Here is a 23565-nt window from a genome sequence, read left to right as displayed (position 1 = left end):
TGCTCGATGATGGATGAAATACTCTGTAAATGTCTATTTAGTCTGTATCATTGACTGTATTATTTAGTTCTATAGCTTCTTTATTCAGTTTTTGTTTGGAGGACTTATCCAGTGGTGAGAGTGGTGTGTTAAAGTCCCCTACTATTATTGTGTTTTGGTCTATTGGATTCTTAAAATTGAGAAGCATTTGTTTGACGTACATAGATGCTCCATTGTTTAGGTTATAAATATTTATCATTGTTATGTCTTGCTGATTCATGCTTCCCTTAAGCAGTATGAAATGTCCTGCTTTATCCCTTCTGACTAACTTAGGTTTGAAGCCTACTTTATCTGATATGAGGATGGAGATCTCTGCTTTTTACTGAGTTCATGTGCAGGGTATATTTTTCCCCATCCTTTCACCTTTAGTCTGTGGATGTCTTTTTCTATGAGATGAGTCTCTTAAGGCAGCATATTACTGGGTTTTACTTTTTAATCCAATCTGCCAGTCTCTGTCTTTTGATTATTGAGTTTAGGCCATTAACATTCAGGGTTATTATTGTGATATGATTTGTATTTCTAGTTATTTTGGCTTATTTTTGGTTTTTAACTTGACTTGGTTTCTCATTTGATTGGCTTTTCCTTTAGGTTCCTCCCTTTGCTGACTTGTATTGTTGCTTTTCACTTCCTCCTTATGAAGTATTTTGCTGAGAATGTTCTGTAGTGCAGGCTTTCTATTTGTAAATTCTTTTAACTTTTGTTTTTTGTGGAAAAATTTTATTTCATCATCAAGTCTGAAATTTAATTTGGCTGGGTATAGGATTCTTGGTTGGCATTCATGTTCTTTCAGAGCTTGAAATATTTGTTCCAGGCCCTTCTTGCTTTTAGGATCTGGGCTGAGAAATCTGCTGATATCCATATTGGTTTCCCTTATAAGTAATCTGACACTTTTCTCTCACAGCCTTTAAAATCCTCTTTATTTTGTATGTCAGGTATTTCCATTATAATGTGTCTTGGTGTGGATCTGTTGTAATTTTGTATACCTGGTGTTCTGTCATATTCTTGTATTTGATTTTCCATTTCATTCTTCAGCTCTGGGAAATTTTCTGATATTATTTCATTGAACAAGTTGTTCATTCCCTTGGTTTGTATCTCTGTGCCTTCCTCAATCCTAATAAACTTAAATTTGGTCTTTTCATGATATCCCATAATTATTGGAGTTTCTGTTCATGATTTCTTAACATCTTTTCAGTTTGTTCAACTTTATTTTCAAGGTTAGATATTTGTCTTCATTGTCTGAGATTCTGTCTTCCATTAGATCTATTCTGTTTGTGATCTTTCTATTGAGTTGTTAATTTGGTCTACTGTTGCTTTATTTCAAGTATTTCTGTTTGTTTGTTGTTTGTTTGTTTGTTTTCAGAATCTCTCCTTATTGAAGTGTTCTTTTTCTTCCTGCTTTGCTCTTTTTACTGCTTATTGGAGTGATCATGCCTTCCCTGTATTTGCTCTCTTATCTCATCTGTTGCTCCATGGCTCATTTTAATTATGTAGAGTCTAAACTCCTTTTCTCTCATTTCTACTGCCATGCTGTCATTGGATTCTATCAAAATATCACCTTGGTTTCTTAGGGACACTTTCTTCCCCTCTTTTTTCATATTGTTTCTGTACATTCCTCTCTAGCAGTGAAGATCACAGGTACTGAAGTTTCCCCCCTGTAGGCTTATTGTGACCCTGCAATTTTTCCAGTACCTCTCCTTTGAGGGGGAGATCAATATTAGCAGCACCAAAGACACAGAAAATGCAGCCCAGAAACAGATAGCCCCTATAAAGACTTTGACATTATTGTAATAAACAGGATGAGTTTGATTATTATTTACAGTATTTCTAGAGGTGAACGAAGTGGATGAGAAAGGGTGTAGAATACCTGTGTGAGTAAACACAGGTACCTGATGAAGGGCCTCCAGACTCCTGTAGGCATCTCAGGAAGGGAGCTGCCCCTCCTATGATGGCGGCCACGCCCTCAGGAATAATTCAAAATGTCTGCACCAGCCTCCAAAGAAGCCACAGCACAGGTGCACCATGTTAGTGCAGCAGGTAGGCACAGTGTCCAACGTCCATCTGCAGTGGAGGGGATGGGTGGTCACCAAGGTGAAACTATTAAAAATGAGAGAATAGGAAAAAAATATCCACAAGCTTAAAATTTACTTTGGATCCTTATCTCACATTTTATTCAAAAATCTATTCAAAATGGACTAAAGACTTAAACATAAAACCTGAAATCATGAAACTATGAGAAGACAACAGGGAAAAATTCTATGACATTGTTATACAAAATATTTCTTGAATATGACCTTTGTTGGCTGAACACAAGCAACAAAAGCAAAAATGCCAATGTGATTACAACAAATTAAAAACTTTCTGCACTGCAGAGAGTAAATTAATAACCTAAAATGACAACCTGCATATTGGGAGAAAATATTTGAAAACTATACATCTGATAAGGAAATAAAATTATATATATACACCACACATACACATATATATTAATTATAATATGTATTTCAATGTATATATATGTTGGGGGCTGTGCCATGTTGACCGCGCCAGAATGGCGCCTGATCACATTGGCAGCGAGGAGGTTAATTGACATAAGCACACTCAGGTGATTTATCGTCCACGCACACAATGTATGCGCATGTGTTCTCAAGCACTCCTAATTGTGCTTGCTCGGACATCTAGCGTCTTGCTAATCTTTGTGTAAGAGGCGTGGCCCTGCTCTCGGCCTCCCGGAGGTGATATAAGCGTAGGCAGAGCGAGACAGCTGGACGGCAGCAGCTAGTAGAAAGAAACGCAGCAGCAACTAGTAGGGAGAAGCAACAGCAGCTAGCAAGAATAGGGCAAGAAGAAAGAAAAGACAGCGGAATGGCAGCTAGGAAGAAGCAGCTAGCCGATAGAAGCAGCGAGTAGGGGCAGCGGGGGAAGGCAGATCGCAGAGCGGAGAACTGAGACGCATCACTAAAGCACCTTAGGTAGACGCACCCTTAGTTCACAGGATGCAGGACGCTCCAGTAAGAAGCAGTAGACCTTAAGTAAGGTGTAGCAAGTTTCTTTTCCTTTAAGCTCTAAGCAAAGCCTGTCCTTCTCTCAAAGTCTCTCTCTTAAGCAAAGTCTCTCTTAAGCAAAGTCTCTCTCTGTCTCTCTCTCTCTCTCTCTCTCTCTCTCTCTCCTCTCAAAGCAAGTAAGCCTCATTTCCTCTATTCTCTATAAACAAACAAGTAAGCAGCGCACTAAAGAGAAAGATAGAAGTAGCTCAGTTTCCAGTCCACCACCCATAAGACCCGTGCAAATTGTTGCTGCAAGTGGTGACAAATATCCACGGATTTTGTACCGCAAAGAGCCAGCGACATATATATATATATATATATATATATATATATATATATATGAACTTCAGTACACATATAGTCATTGAAATATATGCTATATGTATGCGTATACATTATATAATTACTTTATCAGATGTATAATTTTCTAAAATATAGATGGAAAGACTAAAGATTTTTGGCTTTCTTTTTTTTTTTTTTTTTTTTTTTTTTTGGTACTCAGAGGCACTCAACCACTGAGCCACATCCCCCTGCCCTATTTTGTATTTTATTTAGATACAGGGTCTCGCTGAGTTGCCAAGAGCCTCACTGTTGCTGAAACTGGCTTTGAACTTCTGATTCTCCTGCCTCAGCCTCAGCAGCTGGTATTACAGGCATGTGCCACCAAAGCACAGTCATCTGAAGATCTTAAACAACTAAATAGCAAGAGAAAAAACATCCATCTGAAAATGGCAAAGATGAATACAGACCTTTCTCAAATAAGTCATACAAAGAGAAAAAAGTTACAAGAAAAATGTTCAATGACACTAAACATTAAGAAGTACAAGATTTCATCTTACTCCAATTAGAATGGCTATTATCAACCACACAAATAATAATAGATGTTGGTGTGAACATGGAGAAAAAGGTACACTTTTATATTGATCGTGGAATTGCAAATTTGTACTCTGGAAAGCAGTGTGGAGAATCCTCAGAACACTTGGAATGGACCCACTATTTGACTAAGTTATCCCACTCCTCAGTTTATACCCAAAGGACTTAAAATTAGCATACTACAGTAATGTGGCCACATCAATGTTTATAGCAGCTCAATTCACAATGGCTAGATTGTGGAACCAACCTAGATGCCCTTCAACAGATGAATGGATAAAGAAACTGTGGTATATATACACAAAGGAATATTATTCAGCCATAAAGAAGAACAATATTATGGCATTTGCAGATAAATGGATAGAATTGGAGAATATCATGCTAAGTGAAATAAGCCAATCCCAAAAAACCAAAGGCCGAAGGTTTTTCCTGATAAGCGGATAATGATATATAATGGGAGAGGGGGAGAGGGGAGGTGAGAGAAGAATGAAAGAACTTTAGATTACTTAGAGGGAAATGAGAGGAAGGAGGCGGGGTAATGAAGAATGGTGTAATGAGACAGACATTATTACCCTATGTACATGTATGAAATCATGTAACCAATTTGTGTACAATGAATAAAAATGCAGTCTGTAAATCTTAAATGAATAAATAAATAAATAAATAAAGTAAAGATAAAAAAAGAAGTACAAGTTAAAACCACACTGAAGTATCCCCTAATTGCTGTTACAGTGTCCATTCTAAAAAATGAAAGACAAGTGTTGCAAATGATGCATAATAAAGCGAACCCGTGCACACTGTACATGTAGGTACATTTACATTTCATACTGACAGAAAACAGTAGAGTTTCCTCATGCAACGAAAAATCATAGAACCCAGCAATCCCAATACTGGCTATGTATCCAAAGGATATGAAAGTGGTATGTCAAAGAAACATCTGTACTCCTATGAGTACTAAACAATTATTCACAGAAGCCAAGTTATGGAATCAACCTAATGGTCCATAAGTAGAAGAATGAATAAAGAAAATACAGTTAATAACAATATATTACAATTTCAGAATCACTAAGCAGACTTTTTGTTCTCACCACAAAAAAATAAAATGTGAGGTAATACATATCTTAATTAGCTCCACTAAGTCATCCACATGTATACATATTTCAAATAGAATTTTGTACAAAATAAATAGGCATTTTCAATAAAAAAAAAACCAAAATAATACAACAAACAACAGAAACTGCACAAGCTACTCCAACTCTCCCAATATAAAATCAAGTAGCTTAATACATATTAAGACAATTTACTTATTTCTTTAAAATTCCTAAAATAAAAATCAGTAAGAATAGATGATTTCACCAGAAAAGTTTATTAAATATCTAAGGATGAATTGCTACCCATTCTACACAAACCATATACTCAATTCAATATTAAAAATTCAATCTATACAATCCACTCTTAATGGACTAGAAAAGAAAATTACATGATCTTATCAATACGGAAAAAAATTTGACAAAATTCAGAACTGATTGTCTTTCCAAAAGTTTGGAATAGAGAGAAATTTCTTAACTTTATAGAAAACAAAAACCATTGCCAACTTCATGCTTAATAATTAAAAGATTGAATGCTTTCCCTGAGATTTGGAATACAGAAATTAACTCTCATCACTATTAATATATTTATATCTAGGGCATAAATGAATAAATGAAAGGCATACAGTGTAGACTAAGAGGTAACATGATACCTATTTACAGATGACATAATTACTCATGTAGAAAATCAATGACTATCAAGAAATGAACAAAATACTCCTTGACTTAATGAGTTCAGCAATATCACAGGCTACCAAAAACCTTATTAAAATAAATTTCATTTTTATATATTACCAATGAACATGTGGACACCCAAATTTAAATTATAATACTATTTATAATCATTAAAATAAGACAGGTGCAAATCTATCAAAATTTTTAGGCTGAAAACAATACATTTATCAAAAAATATTAAGAAAGAAAGAAGATCTATATAAATTGAGAAACAGATTGTTAATTGTTTGGAAGATGATTCAACATAGCAAAAATGTCAATTCTCCCCTAAACTAATTAAAGTCTTAAAGAAATTCTGCAAAACCTCTATGAATGTAGACAGTCTAATTTTCAAACTGGAATGTGTTCTCTGTGCAAGAGAGAGAGAGAGAAAGAGAGAGAGTGTATGTGTGTGTCTGTGTGTGTGTTCCTGGTGATTAAATTCAGAGTTTGGGCGTGCTAGTCAAGCATTCTACAACTTAGCTACATTCCCAGCTCTTGAAAACTTTTAGGATTTAGGATTGGGCAAAGAGTTTTCAGACTGACAACATTCACACACTTTTAGTGGCAATAAAGAATAACATAGCCATTTTAATAAGCAGTTTTTAAAAAAGAACTAAACATATAACTACCATAACAGCCAGAAATTGATCAAATTTCTCTTCATTTAAAAATATCTTAAAAAGTGATATTGGTGGTTCTAGTTTACAATGAATAAAATACTTGATGATACTATTCATAGAATTTTAAAGTCCAGAAAATAGACTGCTTGAATATTTAAATTCAATATTTATTTCATTCATACACTGTGGGTTAACTAGGAATAAAAAATCATCCAGCACATAGGAAGTTAAAATTTATGTCTGACATCCAATAAAAATCTACACAGAAATGTCACAGGTAATAGAATTAGCAAACATAATAGCTTGAAAATGCATCCTATACTTTCAATTAGCAAATATTTTAACATTATTTAAAGCAAATTAATTGCTTCAATAGCAAATATATAGAAATCTATAAGAAAATCCAGAAAATATAAATGACTGTTTCTGTATTTTGTGAGCATATGCCACACTTAGAGAAGCAGCTTATACTTTAAAATAATTGCAGAAAAATTAATAGTAAATTCCAAATTTTTATTCTAAAAAGCTGTATGTGATAGGAGGCAAAATTTCATAGACAAAAGACTTTAGATTTTCATATAGGATAATGGAACACAATCTTTTTATAAGAAATCTCAGAACTGAATGAGAAAGTACTTGGAGGAAGATTCTCAATGCAAAATAAGAGCTAATGAGAATTTGAGGACTCTACCACTAATAGGCTGCCTGAATTACCAATGAGTCTGATACCCTTTATTCTTCTTTCAGCTATCAATAAAACATGAAACTTATCTTTTTTTCCTTCATTCCTCTAAAGCTAACTGAGCTATTAAAAACAGCTTTATTAAAATGAAGAAACAGAACAATGGGAAACAAACATGACACTATAAAATATTATTTATAAAGGGTAGTATTTTGGTAAACATGACTAGAAAGTGGAGTGAGGAATCCAATATTCCTTCTAGCTTTTTCAAGACACAGAGGCCAAAAGAATGAATTCATTTTTATCCTATTTAATATCTTCAAATAACAGAAGATTATTAAAAAGCTATGTAACTCTCTTTAGTAAAGGTCTAGTATGATAATATGAATCTTTTATATACAGAGTAATTTTTAATTTATTATAAATGTTCATAGAAAATGAATTACTCATTAGTGTAGCCTGTACTTTTCAAGAACTTATAAATGATTAATTCATATTTTATCATTTAATAGTGCTCAGAAAACCATAGAATTTTTTAAAAGTTACCATACTTATGCATTTATTAATCCGAGATCAAATACATCTAAATTATGTTAAAAATAGAATAACATAAGTTTAAGTTACATATGTTTTAAATATATATTTAGAATTCTATGTTAACAATGAACTATAAGTTGTCTGATTCATATAGTTTTCTTCCTAATCAAGAAACCTAAAAGTGTAGGACTTTTTCAATTATCTATGTGCCTGTCACAATGATTAGTATTGAAGATGAAAAAAGAGGTAAAGGACTTTAGAATAAAAGTTCACACTGTTGATTTGTCTCAATACACCAATTCTCTAAGAGGTAAATAATCTGAAAAGTTTTATGTCTTATGAGTTAAAAACCTATCTCAGAATTACTTTATACACATCTGTCCAAGAAAGGCTAACTAGGAATAAAACATCATCCAGTAAGCCGGAAATGAATGTCTGACATCTAATAAAAATTACAAACTATTAATAAGTAAGAAAATATATAACCTACAATGAGCACAAAAAATAATCAATGAAAATCTACACAGAAATGAGACAGGTAATAGAATTAGCAAACAAAATAGCATTAAAATGTATCCTACAGTTTCAAGAAGATGCAGGAAAGATTGATCATGTAAAGACAAGGAAGATATGGAAGCAAAACAAATCCCACTTCTAAAATGGAAGTTTTTAAACTGAGATGAGAGACACTGCATAGGATAATTATTAGATTAGACACTGAGTAAGAAAAGATTAGTGAACTTGAAGATGTAGTATAAGAAAATGATGTCTAATGAAGCACACACAGAAATGACTGGATGAAAAAGAGAACAGAGCATGAATGAGTTGTTAGATCATTCAAACAGAATAATGAAAGTGCTATTGGAGATCCTGAAAGAAAGAGTGGAGCTGGAAGAGAAAAAGTCTGTACGTAATTATTTACACAGCCAAGTGTCTTTCAGAAACAAAGGCGAAATAAACACATTTCCAGGTATATAAAATCTGAAAAAGTTTTTTATGAGAAAGCCTGCAATACAACAAATACTAAAATTTCTTCAGGGAGAAGGCAACTAATAAAAGGGAAATATAGATTTCTAGATGGAATAAATAGCACTAGTTTAAAAAAATAGAAACTCTTTAAAAGATAAATGACTATTTAAAGCAAAATAATAATAAAAGAATCATAATGCATGCAGAAGAAAAGTTATGACAATGTTTTACAAAGGTCAAGAGTGGTTAGAAGAAATTGTACTATTGTATTGATTTATACTTCATATTAAATGGTATTTAAAAACTTGAAGGTAAAACAACAATTTAAGACGTATACTATATGTCTAAACCAACTGTAATGAAGTTTTAACACTGCAATGGGACTCAAATTTAAAACCATTAAATAAAAGCTCTGGGAAAAATCCTCAAATATTTGTAAACTACTTTTGCTAATAATGAAGCAGATGTAGTTATTCAACAAATACAAAGTTGGTGTAATACTAAAAAGTCAATGTATAGGGTTTCAAGATGGCGGCCTAGAGGTTGGCTGCATTTCATGTTGCTCCAGGACTCAGGATTCAAAAGAGGAGATATTGAGAGACTTGGGACCAACTCAAAGCAGCCAGGTGAGTCTCTCCCATTGGGGAGGCGTCCCGAATGGGTCGGTAGTCCCGGAACGCAGGGAATTTTGTGAAGTAGACCTGCCGGCGAGACACCCCTCCCCCCGCTGGAGCAGTGAACTTGGACAACTGGGAGCGTCGTAGAGGAGGCTGCTCAGCACAGTGCTGGGACTCGGAGCAACCACTGGGGCTCCAGCAGCTGCCCAGGGGAGGAGTGGCGAGGAGAGCTGTGTGGACTCAGAACACCGGGGCCTGCCCTGAGGAGGAGGAGGAGGAGGAGCATGGCCACTTGGATTCAGAGTGACTGCACCAGAGCTACAGGCGGTTGCCAGGGGAGGGGCTGCGTGGCGAGCTGTTTGGACTCAGACCACTTCTGAACACCAGGGACTGCACAGAGGAGTAGGAGGAGGAGGAGGAGCGCAGGGGGTCGTTTGGACTCGCAGTGACTGCATTAGAGCTCCAGGCGGCTGCTCAGAGGAGAAGGCGAGTGGTGAGTTGTTTGGACTTAAAGCGACCACTCCTGAACACAGGGGGGCTGCCTGGAGGAGAAGCGTGGTGGGTCGCTTGGTCTCTAGAGGCTGCACCAGAGCTCTGGGCGGTAAGCCAGAGGACGCGTGCAGCGGGTCACGTGGATTCAGAGCCACTCAGAGCGACCACTCCTGAACACCCGGGGGGTTACCTGAAGGAGGAGGAGGAACGGGCAGGGTCATTTCGACTGGGAGTATTTGATTGCCCAGGGCTACGGGTGGTTGGTGGGAGGAGGCACGCAGTGAGTTGCTTGGACTCCTAGTGACCGCAACGGAATACTGGGTGGCTGTCTGGAGGAAGAGGCATGTGGCGGGTCTCTGGGACTCAGAGCGATTGTACGGGGCCCCAGGTGGCTGCTCAGAAGAGGGGCCGCATAGCCAGGTGATTAGGTGCAGAGCAGGGTCCCAGGATCTAGGAGGCTTCTTGGTGGAAGAGCCTCACAGAGACATGCTTAGGGCAGAGCGAAGGTTCCAGGCCTGCGGGCAGATTCTCTGAGGAGGGGCAGCCTAAGGAGATTCATCTGCGAAGGGTGAGGCTCCCAGGCCCAGGAGGTAGGGCCGGGCCCCTGGGAACTTTGCAGAGGAAGGCAGCCCAGCCCAGGCGGTAGCTGTAAATTGAGGGAAACCTCTAGGAGGGAACTGACCAGCGACACCTCCCCACCGGGTGAGTCTTCCCTGCTGGGTGAGGTTTCCCCACAAGGACAGTAAAACCAGAGACACAGGCCCAAACAGGCCTTGCCTCAGTCACAGCCTAGTTCCCCTTTGGATGGTCATTGGTCAACAAGTGGAGGCACCTCTGCCCACTAGCAGGGATTATACCCCACCTGAAGGCCACCACTACTAGAGAGGCAGCTTCCTTGTGGAGCACCGCATTATCAACTTCCTCCAAGACTTCAGCCTACTGAAGGCTAAGGGGGGATATATATAGAAATCTTCAGGGACATTGTAAGTCAATAGAGGAAATCTACAATATCTCAGCGGTCCACTGATACCTGAACAATATGAGAAAACAAGGAAAGAAAATGCTGCAAACAAACCTAGATGTTACATCAATAAAACCCAATGACAGCATGGCAGAAGAAATGACAGAAAAGGAGTTCAGAATGTACATAATTAAAATGATCAGGGAAGCAAACGATGAGATGAAAGAGCAAATGCAGGCATTGAATGATCACACCAATCGACAGTTAAAAGAGCAAATACAGGAAGCAAAAGATCATTTCAATAAAGAGTTAGAGATAATGAAAAAAAAAAAAAAACAAACAGAAATCCTTGACATGAAGGAAACAATAAACCAAATTAAGAACTCCACAGAAAGCATATCCAGTAGGATAGAACACCCAGAAGACACAACCTCAGACATTGAAGATAAAATATTTAACCTTGAAAACAAAGTTGAACAAACAGAGAAGATGGTAAGAAATCATGAACAGAATCTACAAGAACTATGGGATATCATGAAAAGGCCAAATTTAAGAATTATTGGGATTGAGGAAGGCTTAGAGAAACAAACCAAAGGGATGAACAATCTATTCAATGAAATAATATCAGAAAATTTTCCAAATCTGAAGAATGAAATGGAAAATCAAGTTCAAGAGGCTTATAGGACTCCAAATACACAAAATTACAACAGACCCACACCAAGGCACATTATAATGAAAATACCTAACATACCAAATAAAGACAGAATTTTAAAGGCTGTGAGAGAAAAGAACCAAATTACATTCAGGGGGAAACCAATACGGATATCAGCAGATTTTTCAATCCAGACCCTAAAAGCTAGAAGGGCCTGGAACAACATTTTTCAAGCCCTGAAAGAAAATGGATGCCAACCAAAAATCTTATACCCAGCAAAACTTACCTTCAAATTTGATGATGAAATAAAATCCTTCCATGATAAACAAAAGCTAAAAGAATTTACAAAAAGAAAGCCAGCATTACAGAACATTCTCAGCAAAATATTCCATGAGGAAGAGATGAAAAACAAAGAAGCAAATCAGCAAAGGGAGGAATTATCCTAAAGGAATTGTCAAATAAAGGAGGAAACAAGTTGTATCAAACAAATAAATAAATAAAATTTAAAAAATGAACCAAATGACCAGGAAACCAAATCATATCTCAATTTTAACCCTGAACGTTAATGGCCTGAATTCATCAATCAAAAGACATAGACTGGCAGATTGGATTAAAAAGAAAGATCCAACAATATGTTGCCTGCAAGAGACTCACCTCATAGAAAAAGATACCCATAGATTAAAGGTGAAAGGATGGGGAAACACATACCATGCGCATGGACTCAGCAAAAAAGCTGGAGTATCCATCCTCATTTCAGATAATGTGGACTTCAAGCCAAAGTTAGTCAGAAGGGATAAAGAAGTCATTTCATACTGCTTAAGGGAAGCATAAATCAGCAAGATATAACAATCATAAACATCTATGCCCCAAACAGTGGCTCATCCATGTATGTCAAACAAATCCTTCTCAATTTCAGAAACCAAATAGACCATAACACAATAATACTAGGTGATTTTAACATGCCTCTCTCACCACTGGACAGATCTTCCAGACAAAAATTGAACAAAGAAACCATAGATCTCAATAAAACAATCAATAATTTAGACTTAACGGACATTTATAGAATATACCATCCAATCAAGAGCAAATACACTTTCTCCTCAGCAGCACATGGATCCTTCTCTAAAATAGACCATATATTATGCCACAAAGCTAATGTTAGCAAATATAAGAAGATAGAGACACTACCATGTATTCTATCAGATCATAATGAATTGAAGTTAGAAATAAATGAAAGAGTAAAACACAGAAACTATTTCAACATCTGGAGATTAAACAATATGCTATTATATGATGAATGGATAACAGAAGATATTAGGAAGGAAATTAAAAAATTCTTAGAGGTAAATGAGAACAAAGAAACATCATATCAAAATCTCTGGGACACTATGAAAGCAGTACTTAGAGGGAAACTTATTTCATGGAGCACATTTAATAAAAGAAGTAAAACTCAACAAATAAACAACTTAACACTACAGCTCAGAGCCCTAGAAAAAGAAGAACAGACCAGCACCAAAAGTAATAGAAGACAGGAAATAGTTAAACTCAGAGCTGAAATCAATGAAATTGAAACAAAAGAAACAATACAAAAAATTGACAAAATAAATAGTTGGTTCTTCGAAAAAATAAACAAAACTGATAAACCTTTAGCCACACTAACAAAGAGAAGATGAGAGAAAACCCAAATCACTAAAATTCGGAATGAACAAGGAAATATCACAACAGACACGAGTGAAATACAAAACATAATTAGAAGCTATTTTGAAAATCTATACTCCAACAAAACAGAAAATTTCGAAGACATCAACAGGTTTCTAGAGACATATGAATTTCCTAAACTGAACAAGGAGCACACACACAATTTAAATAGATCAATTTCAAGTACTGAAATAGAAGAAGTCATCAAAAGCCTACCAACAAAGAAAAGTCCTGGACCACATGGGTTCTCAGCCGAGTTCTACAAAACCTTTAAAGAAGAGCTCATTCCAATACTTCTCAAAGTATTCCATAAAATAGAAGAGGAGGGAACCCTCCCAAACTCATTCTATGAAGCCAATATCACCCTGATACCTAAACCAGACAGAGACTCATCAAGGAAAGAAAATTTCAGACCAATACCTTAATGAACATCGACGCAAAAATTCTCAACAAAATTTTAGCAAATCGCATACAAAAACATATTAAAAAGATAGTGCACCATGATCAAGTGGGTTTCATCCCAGGGATGCAAGGTTGGTTCAACATCAGGAAATCAATAAATGTAATTCATCATATTAATAGACTTAAAGTCAAGAATCACATGATTATTTCAATAGATGCAGAAAAAGCATTTGATAAAATATAGCACCCCTTCATGCTCAAAACACTAGAAAAAATAGGGATAGTGGGAACATTCCTTAACATTGTAAAGGCCATTTATGCTAAGCCCATGGCTAATATCATTCTAAATGGGGAAAAACTGAAAGCATTCCCCCTAAAAACTGGAACAAGGCAGGGATGCCCTCTTTCACCACTTCTATTTAACATCGTTCTTGAGACTCTAGCCAGAGCAATTAGACAAACCAAAGAAATTAAAAGGATACGAATTGGAAAAGAAGAACTCAAACTATCCCTGTTCGCTGATGACATGATTATATATTTAGGGGAACCTGGAAATTCCACTAGAAAACTCTTAGAACTCATAAGTGAATTTAGTAAAGTAGCGGGTTACAAAATCAATGCTCATAAATCCAATGCATTTTTATACATAAGTGATGAATCTTCAGAAAGAGAAATTAGGAAAACTACCCCATTCACAATAGCTAGAAAAAAATAAAATACTTGGAAATCAATCTCACAAAAGAGGTGAAAGACCTCTACAATGAGAACTATACAACACTAAAGAAAGAAATTAAAGAACACCTTAGAAGATGGAAAGATCTTCCATGTTCTTGGATAGGAAGAATTAATATTGTCAAAATGGCCATACTACCTAAAGTGCTGTACAAATTCAATGCAATTCCAATTAAAATCCCAATGACGTACCTTACAGAAATAGAGCAAGCAAATATGAAATTCATCTGGAAGAATAAGAAACCCAGAATAGCTAAAGCAATCCTTAGCAGGAAGAGTGAAACAGGGGGTATTGCAATACCAGATCTTCAACTCTACTACAAAGCAATAGTAACAAAAACGGCATGGTATTGGTACCAAAATAGAAAGGTAGATCAAAGGTACAGAATAGAGGAGACGGACAGAAACCGAAATAAATACAATTTTCTCATACTAGACAAAGGTGCCAAAAATATGCAATTGACAAAAGATAGCCTCTTCAACAAATGGTGCTGGGAGAATTGGAAATCCATATGCAACAGAATGAAACTAAACCCATATCTCTCACCATGCACGAAACTAAACTCAAAATGGATTAAGGACCTCAGAATTAGACCAGAGACCCTGTAGATTATAGAAGAAAAAGTAGGTCCAGATCTTCAACATGTTGGCTTAGGACCAGACTTCCTTAACAGGACCCCCATAGCACAAGAAATAAAAGCTAGAATCAACCACTGGGATAGATTCAAACTAAAAGCTTTCTCTCAGCAAAGTAAACTATCAGCAATGCGAAGAAAAAGCCTACAGAGTGGGAGAATATCTTTGCCACTCATATTTCAGATAGAGCACTAATCTCCAGAATCTATAAAGAACTCAAAAAACTCTACTCCAAGAATTCAAATAATCCAGTTGACAAATGGGCTAAGGAAATGAATAGACACTTCACAGAAGAAGATCTACAAGCAATCAACAAACATATGGAAAAATGTTCAACGTCTCTAGTAATAAGAGAAATGCAAATGAAAACCACCCTAAGATTCCATCTCACCCCAATTAGAGTGGCGATTATCAAGAATACGAGCAACAACAGGTGTTGGCGAGGATGTGGGGAGAAAGGTACACTCATACATTGCTGGTGGGGCTGCAAATTAGTGCAGCCACTCTGGAAAGCAGTGTGGAGATTCCCTAGAAAACTTGGAATGGACCCTCCATTTGACCCAGCTATCCCACTCCATGGCCTATACCCAAAGGACTTAAAATCAGCATACTACAGAGATACAGCCACATCAATGTTCATAGCTGCTCAATTCACAATAGCCAGACTGTGGAACCAACCTAGATGCCCTTCAATGGTTGAGTGGATAAAGAAGCTGTGGTATATATATACAATGGAATATTACTCAGCCATAAAGAATGATAAAATTATGGCATTTGCAGGCAAATGGATGAAATTGGAGAATATCATGCTAAGTGAGATAAGCCAATCTCAAAAAGCCAAAGGACAAATGATATCGCTAATAAGTGCATGATGACACATAATGGGGGGAGGGAAGTGTTAGTGTTAGGGTTAGAGTTAGGGTTAGGGAGGGGGGCAAGTATGGAAGAAGGAGGGACTGTATAGAGGGAAAAGAGGGGTGGGAGGGGTGGGGGGAAGGGAAAAAATAACAGAATGAATCAAACAACATTACTCTATGTAAATTTATGATTACACAAATGGCCTTTATGCCATGTACAAACAGAGAAACAACATGTATCCCATTTGTTTACAATAAAATAAAATTTAAAAAAAAGTCAATGTGTAATTTCCTCAATGCAGTCTCTCAACAATGTGTAAAAAATAAACTTCTCAACAGATGCAAAAAAATTAATAGAAGTCCTCATCCATTTTCTATAAAATACATTCATTTTCTATAAAAATTAAAAAGAAAAACACTTAAGTGTGAAAAGGAGGCAATTTCCTTTTTAATAAGAGTATCTAGGATAAACCTCAAGAAAATATTTTATTTATTGATGAAAGACTGACTGCATTTCCTCTGAAGTCCCAAACAAAGGAAAGAATGCTCACTCTCATTATTTTTATTCAAAATTGTACTGGAGGTTTTAGGTAATACAATAAGGAAACGGAAGACATCCAGCTTGGAAAGAAAAGGATAAAACATAAATAAATAAATTTTACTTGCAAATGACATGACTTGACATGTAGAAAATTCTACAAAAATCTACCCAAAAGTTGGTAAAACGTGTAAGTATAACAATGTTGCAGAATTCAAGACTGATGGAAAAACCAACTGGATTTTATTTATTACAAAAACCACAAATTAAAATTAAAAGTGCAGTTAAAAAAAGAAAACATATAAGGAGGCAAACCCCAGTGCTGGACCCTATCACCTGGTCATTCATAAGGAGTCTGCCCCAGGAATATCACCACAGCAATGAACCTCCAATATCCTGTCTCATTGAACTTCAACAGAACAGTTTCTCCTGCCCCTCAATATCACACATGGCCCACTCCAAGCTGACATTCTGTTCTGTCCATTAGACCCTCTGCTTTGACAAGTGTATGGAACTGATTTGTTAAAATACTCACCTGATCACTTACAGTGACTCGTTGACTCTGCATTCATCTGTCTCTCTGCCTGAACTCTCTACACAGTGTCCTGTAACTCTGTGGTCATATTAACCCTTTCTTAGTCTTTCTGTGAACTACATATATCATTATATGAGGTATGATGGGTGGTTTGAGTCTTACAGATGTTAAAAATTAAGGTTAGATTAAAGGAAGAAACAGATGAAAACTGCCATTCATACCAGTAGGAAAATAACATGAAATTCTTAAGAGTTTTATTTGATAAAAAGATACGCATTATTTATACACATCAATGTACAAATTGTGGACAGAAATAAATTTAGAGATGTAGTTGTTTTATGGTTCAGAAGACCCAATATTGATATAACAATTCTCCCCCAACTTATCCTAAGGATTCAGTGCGACCTTATTCAAAATCTAAACATTGTTGTATAAAGGCAATTCTAAATGAAAAGAATTTAAAATAGCCAGAAATAAATGGGAAAAGTAAAATTGAAGAATTCATATTAATTGATGTCAAAACTTATCATAGTGTCACAATAACCAAGGGAGTATGTTGGTAGAAAGATAGATAAAATTATATTGGTTCAGAATAAGCACCATAAATAGACCTACACTTGTATGTCTCAGTTTATTTTCAAAAAAGACAAATAGATAATTCAATGTAGAATAGGTAATCTTTTCAAAAATTGACATTGAAAAAAATTACATATTTGTATAAACAATACTAATACCAATGTACACTTCACAGGCTCTATAAAAATTAATTCAAAATATGCCACAGACATAAATATTAAAGAAAAATCTAAAAATACCTAGAAGAGCAAAGGAGAAAATATTTATGATCTTAGCTGGGCAATAATTTTGTAGATGAAAATAATCTCTCTATTGTGAGAAGCAATAAATACATATTGTGTAAGGAACAGTTCAAAGATCAAGCAAACTAAAGTAGGAGATAGATATGGTAATTAAAACTGGGTCACTTATGTGACATGCACTGAATATCTTTGACAAATTAAATTAAATATCTTTAACTAATTAAATACTAGCTTTTAGCATAAGTAAACTTTGAAACTTTAAAGCTGAAAAAATTTCAATCACCAGTGATAGCCCGTTGTCCCAAGTATACACAACTAATTTGTAGCTGGGCACATGACCAAGCAGAATAAGGTAAAAGGCTCTTGAGTGGTGTGAGTGAAGTCAAGTGTGCAGCCTTTAAACTATGTTCTATTCCCTATTCTTTCTTTCTTTCTTTCTTTTTTTTTTTTTTTTTTTTTTTTTTTTTTTTTTTTTTCCCTGGGAGTTGTAAGTTGCTATGATATCTTAGGCAGCAGAGGAAAGGAATAATCTCTCTTGATGTCACAAAGCAGGAGGATCTATATCCTGGACATCAAGAAAGCTTCCACTCCATCTTTAAAATGTTAAAAGCTGATTCATAATACAAACTGACAAACTTCCAGCTTGTTTAAGCTACTGTTGACTTGGATCTTTAGGGCCCCCAAAATTCAGCTTTAACAAAAAATGTAGACTACATGCCCGAATCAAATAGGTTTACGTGGAAAATGGGGACCTGAAAAAGTCAATTTGGGTTACCCTGTAACTGTATGTTGGGGAGGAGAGTATAGATAAATAAGAAGGACATAAAATAAAGAGGTTTTGAAGAAATAATTCTGCATTTTTAATAACATTTGATAAAATACTCTCAGAAGAAAAATGTGTTCTTCAAATTTTATAAATGGAAGAAGAGAAAAAAGATAATATAAAACCATCTATAAGGCTTTTCAATCTTCAATTGAAAACCTGATTTATTACTAGTTTTTAAAATATCTTAGTACTCCTTTTTTTAAAACTACAGTTCATATTTTATTTGTATTTCATTTGTTTTCCTCTTCTGTCTTTTTCTGTTTCAGCATCCAATCAAACTACCATATTATTTAGTTGTCATGCATCCTTAGATTCTTTTGTTTCATTAAAATTTCTTAGGTTTCCCTGTTTCTTGATAACCTTGTACATTTTGAGGAAAATCAGTAAGGTATTTTGTAAAATATTCCTTAATTTGTGCTTGTCTAGGGTTTTTCTCACATTTAGATTGTAGTTAGACATTTCTGAGAGGAAGACCACAGAAGTCAACTATCAAGTGTAGCTATAGACCGGAAGCCAGGTACTTAGTTCTCTTTCCCATCTTGCAAGATGGCAGGTGAAAAGGCTGAGAAGCCTGACACTAAGGAGAAGAAACCTGGAGCCAAGAAGGCTGATGCTGTTGACAAGGTTAAGAAGGGAGACCCTAAGGATAAGAAACCCAAGAAAGGGAAGCCCCACTGCAGCCGAAACCCTGTCCTGGTTATAGGAATTGGCAGATATTCCCGATCTGCTATGTGTTCCCGAAAGGCCATGCACAAGAGGAAGTCCTCAGCTGCTAAATCCAAGGTTGAGAAGGAGAAGGTTCTTGCTACTGTCACAAAACCAGTCGGTGGTGACAAGAACGGTGGAACCAGAGTCGTTAAGCTTCGCAAAATGCCTAGATGCTATCCGACTGAAGATGCGCCACAAAAGCTGTTGAGCCACGGCAAAGAGCCCTTCAGTCAGCTTGTGCGAAAACTGTGAGCCAGCATCACTCCCGGGACCATCTTGATCATCCTCACTGGGCGCCACAGAGGCAAGAGAGTGGTTTTCCTGAAGCAGTTGAGCACTGGCTTGCTACTTGTGACAGGACCTCTTTCCCTTAATCGAGTTCCTCAACATAGAACACACCAGAAATTTGTTATTGCCACCTCCACAAGGACTGATATCAACAACGTGAAAATCCCAAAACACCTTACTGATGCTTACTTCAAGAAGAAGTTGAGGAAGCCCAGACATCAGGAAGGTGAAATCTTCGACACAGAGAAAGAGAAATAGAGATTACAGAGCAGGTTGATCAGAAAGCTGTGGACTCACAAATTTTACCCAAAATCAAAGCTATTCCTCAGCTCCAGGGCTACATGCGATCTGTTTTTGCTCTAACAAATGGAATTTACCCTCACAAATTGGCACTCTAAATTTCTTACCAAGAACCTAATTAAATAACTGATACGTTAAAAAAAAAAAAAAAAAACTATCAAGTGTACATACTAACAACATAATTTGTCATTGATGATATTAACCTTGATCACTTGGGTAACATAGTGTTTTTGAGGTTTCTTCATTGTAAGTTACTCCTCTTCCCTTTTCCAAACTATCCTTTCTGGAAGCAACTCAGTAAATAAAGTCCATGTTCTAGGGAGAGAGTATATAAGCTGTATCTCCCTGAGGGAGAAGTTTGCATGTAAATTATTTGAAATACTTTTGTATGGAAAATCTATCTCTTATTCCCCATTTATTTATTCAATCATTCATTTATATCTATGGACTCATCTATTTCATATTTTTTTGGTTATAATCTTATTCTACATTATCAATATTGTTACTCCAATTGTTCTGACTTTGGTTATTAGGAGCTTTTCCAAGTTGACTCTTGTTCCCTTCAACAGGCCCTTTTTAAAAATATTGGTTGTGCTGTTATTTATTTTATTTCATTTTAAAAACATTATTATCATATGATCATGGTATACAAAGTAATGCTAGATGTAAATGCCATGTAGAATGATTGAATAAGGTGGATTAACATATCATTACCTTTATGGTTATACTTTATTCCTTCTGACAAACTACAGTTGGAATCCTTTGGCCAACATCTCTCCATTCTTCTCACCTTCTAGCATTTAGTCCACCTACTATTTTCTGAGTCTGTAGAACATTTCTTTATCCCTTCATATAGATATATGGACACTTTGTTGTTGGCTACTTGAAGATATATTGGTTGAGAATAATGGCTCAAGGAACATGAGAATATAAATGTCTATACAAGGTGTGGAATTCTTTTACTGTGACCTTATAACCAGATCATGTGTTAGTTCTACTTTTAATTTTAGAAGGAATCTTCATATTGTTTTTCATAATGGCTATCATAATTCACATTCCCAACAAGAATGTGCAATGTTTCCCTTTTCTCCACATCCTCACCAATACTTGCTATCTCTTGCATTTTAGATAATTACCATTCTATCAGGTGTTAGCTCTTTGTGGTTTTCAATTGCTTTTCCCTGATAATAATTATAATGAACATATTTTCATATGGACATTTTGGTCTAAAAAAATCCTCTGATGTTCTCTTTTGAGTTTTTAATTAGGGTGTCTATTTTTCTTTGTTACTGAGTTGTGGGAAGTATTCTTTTATATATTTTGGATATGAACTTGTTATCAGATATATGGTCAGCAAATATTTCTCCCAATTAATAGGTTGAGTTTTCATTTCATTGATTGTTTCCTTTGCTGCAGAGAAACTTGAGTTTTATGTGATTCCACTTCTTTATTTTTGCCTTTGTTTCCTGTACTATTAGTTTTATATATAATTAGTCATTGCCAAGACAATATCAAAAACCTTTTCCTCTATTTTCATTCAGGAGTTTTACAGTTCCAGTTTGAGTCCTCATGCATATTGTTGATTTTTATATATTGTGTCAGATAAGGATCCAATATCATTCCTTTTCATATGGACTTCCAGCTATCCCAATAACACTGATAGAAAAGATGATCTCTTCCCCCATTGTATATTGTTGGAAAATGTTTTAGTCAGCTTTTTCATTGCTATGATCAAAAGATCCAAAAAGAACAATTAGAAATGAAAAACTTTATTTTAGGGCTCATGGATGGTTTCAGAGGTTGGCTCCATTTCTTGGTGCTCGGGGTGAGGCAGAACATCATGACAGAAGAGTGGAGCAAAGAAAAACAGGTAGAAACATAGTGCCAGGAAGCAAAGAGGGCTCCACTTCACCAGATACAACATAAATACATACCCCAGAGGCACACCTGTAATAACCTCTCTTCCAGCCACACACAGGCACACTGTTTCAGAGATCTCAGTCCATGGATAATCAGCTCCATTTCTTGGGGCTGTAAGTGAGGCAAAACATCCTGGCAGAAAAGTGGAACAGAGAAAAGCAGTTGGAGACATGGCACCAAGGAAGCAGAGAGAGGTTCCACCATTCACCAAATACAATATATATGTATATATGGCATGCCCTCAGGGACCCACTTATTCCAGCCACACCCTACCTGCCTTCAGTTACCATTCAGTTAATCCCTACAAGAGGATGAATTTACCCATGGTGTCAAGGCTCTTATAAATCCAATAATTTCAATTCTAAACCTTTTGCATTGTCTCAAATATGAGCTTTTGAGGGACACCTCACATTCAAACCATAACATCATCCTTGTTAAAGATCATTTGACCACGAAAGAATAAGTTTATTTCTGGGTTTTCTCTTCTGTTTTATTGGTCAATACACCTTATTTTATATCCATGTCATCTATTTTAAATGTGCTATTTTAAATAATGTGTAATTTATTTGACATTGTGAAGTATGATGACTTTGATTTTTCTTTTCCAAGATATTTTGCATATTTGACTTTATATAAATTTTAGAATTTTTTTTTTCTTTTTGATTTCAGTGGAAAAATTCTTTGGAATGAGAGTGGGGATTGCATTGAATCTGTAGGTTGCTTTGGTAATATGGACATTTTAAGAGTATTAATTCTACCAGCCCACAAACATATTACATAGTTTCATTTATCTTCTTAAGTGAACAGATTTTTCATATCCTTGATTAAATTTGTTCCTAAGTTTTTATTCTTTTTGATACTATTGTACATGGGAATATGTTCTTGGTTTCTTTTTTCTATAGATCGTTTTGGTATAGATACATGCAATTTATAATTGTACATCAACTTTCTATCCTGCATTTTTATTAAATTACTTTATTAGGAATAACATTTTTTGCAAAATCTTTATGGTTTTCTATATTTAGGATAATGTCATTTACAGACAGAAATAATTTTACTTCTTTCTTTCTGATTTGAATACCTTTTATTTCCTTTTCTTGTCCAATTCTTTTTCCAGGGAAAATATCCTCTGTCCTATTCTGTTTTAAGTGTTTATCATGAAAAGATGTTGAAATTTGTCAGCCATTTTTTCTGTATCTGATGAGCTCATTTGTTAGTTTTGTATGTCACTTGATAAAGAAGAAAAAATAAATAAACCCAGGTTGAAATGGAGGAAATAAAAAAGATCATAAAAGAAAGAAATTTAATAGAGAATAGATAAACAAAAAATCAATGAAATTAAGAGCTGTTTTTTTAGTTAATGAAATCAACAAACTCTTAGCTAGACTAAACAAGAAAAAAAAGTGAAGTCCCAAATTAATAAAATCAGAAGTGAAGGCTAGAACATGTGTGCCTCATACATAAAAAGAATCATAAGGAACTGTGATGAACATGTATATGCCAACAAATTAAGTAAGCTAAAGAAAATAGATAAATTCCAAGAAATGCACACCCTTCCCTCACTGAATCAAGAAGCATAGAACACTAGAAAATACCAATAAGAAAGAAATTGAAGGAATCAAAATAATAATTTTAAAAAATCCAACATAGAAGAGCCTAGGACTGGGTGACTTCATAATTGAATATTTCCATTCGGAAGATAATTGATTCCAATCCTTCTAAAACTCTTCCAAAAACAAAGGAGAACACTTTCCAATTCATTTTGTTATTCCAACATCATGCTCATACCAAAACTAGACCAAAATGTGATGGGCTGACAGATCTGACTCCATGAGAATATTATAGGCCAGACTCTAAGGGAAATGACTAAACAGACTCCATTTTGCTCCGAGACTCCATCGTATGTAGGAAATAAGCTTCTCCCATGGGAACACCCGCCTCTGTGCCCATTACCAGTTACTTAGTGTGACATGTTTAACAATACAGAATGATAATTCCTATGTAAAGAAAATTTGCTCT

The 23565-nt window shown here is 35.5% G+C and overlaps 1 pseudogene across 1 annotated transcript; it reads left to right on the top strand.

The window, feature by feature from the left end:
• The first annotated feature begins 18836 nt into the window (after positions 1-18836).
• On the top strand, positions 18837-19780 carry LOC306669590 (large ribosomal subunit protein eL6-like; annotated as a pseudogene). The gene has a single exon. The product of its transcript is annotated as a large ribosomal subunit protein eL6-like (transcript).
• Positions 19781-23565: the final 3785 nt, after the last annotated feature.

This window comes from Sciurus vulgaris (assembly GCF_902686455.1).
Source record: "Sciurus vulgaris genome assembly, chromosome: 9".
Taxonomy (NCBI): Eukaryota; Metazoa; Chordata; class Mammalia; order Rodentia; family Sciuridae; genus Sciurus; species Sciurus vulgaris.
Note: the sequence above shows the minus strand (reverse complement) of the source record. Positions and strands in the feature narration are given on the sequence as shown.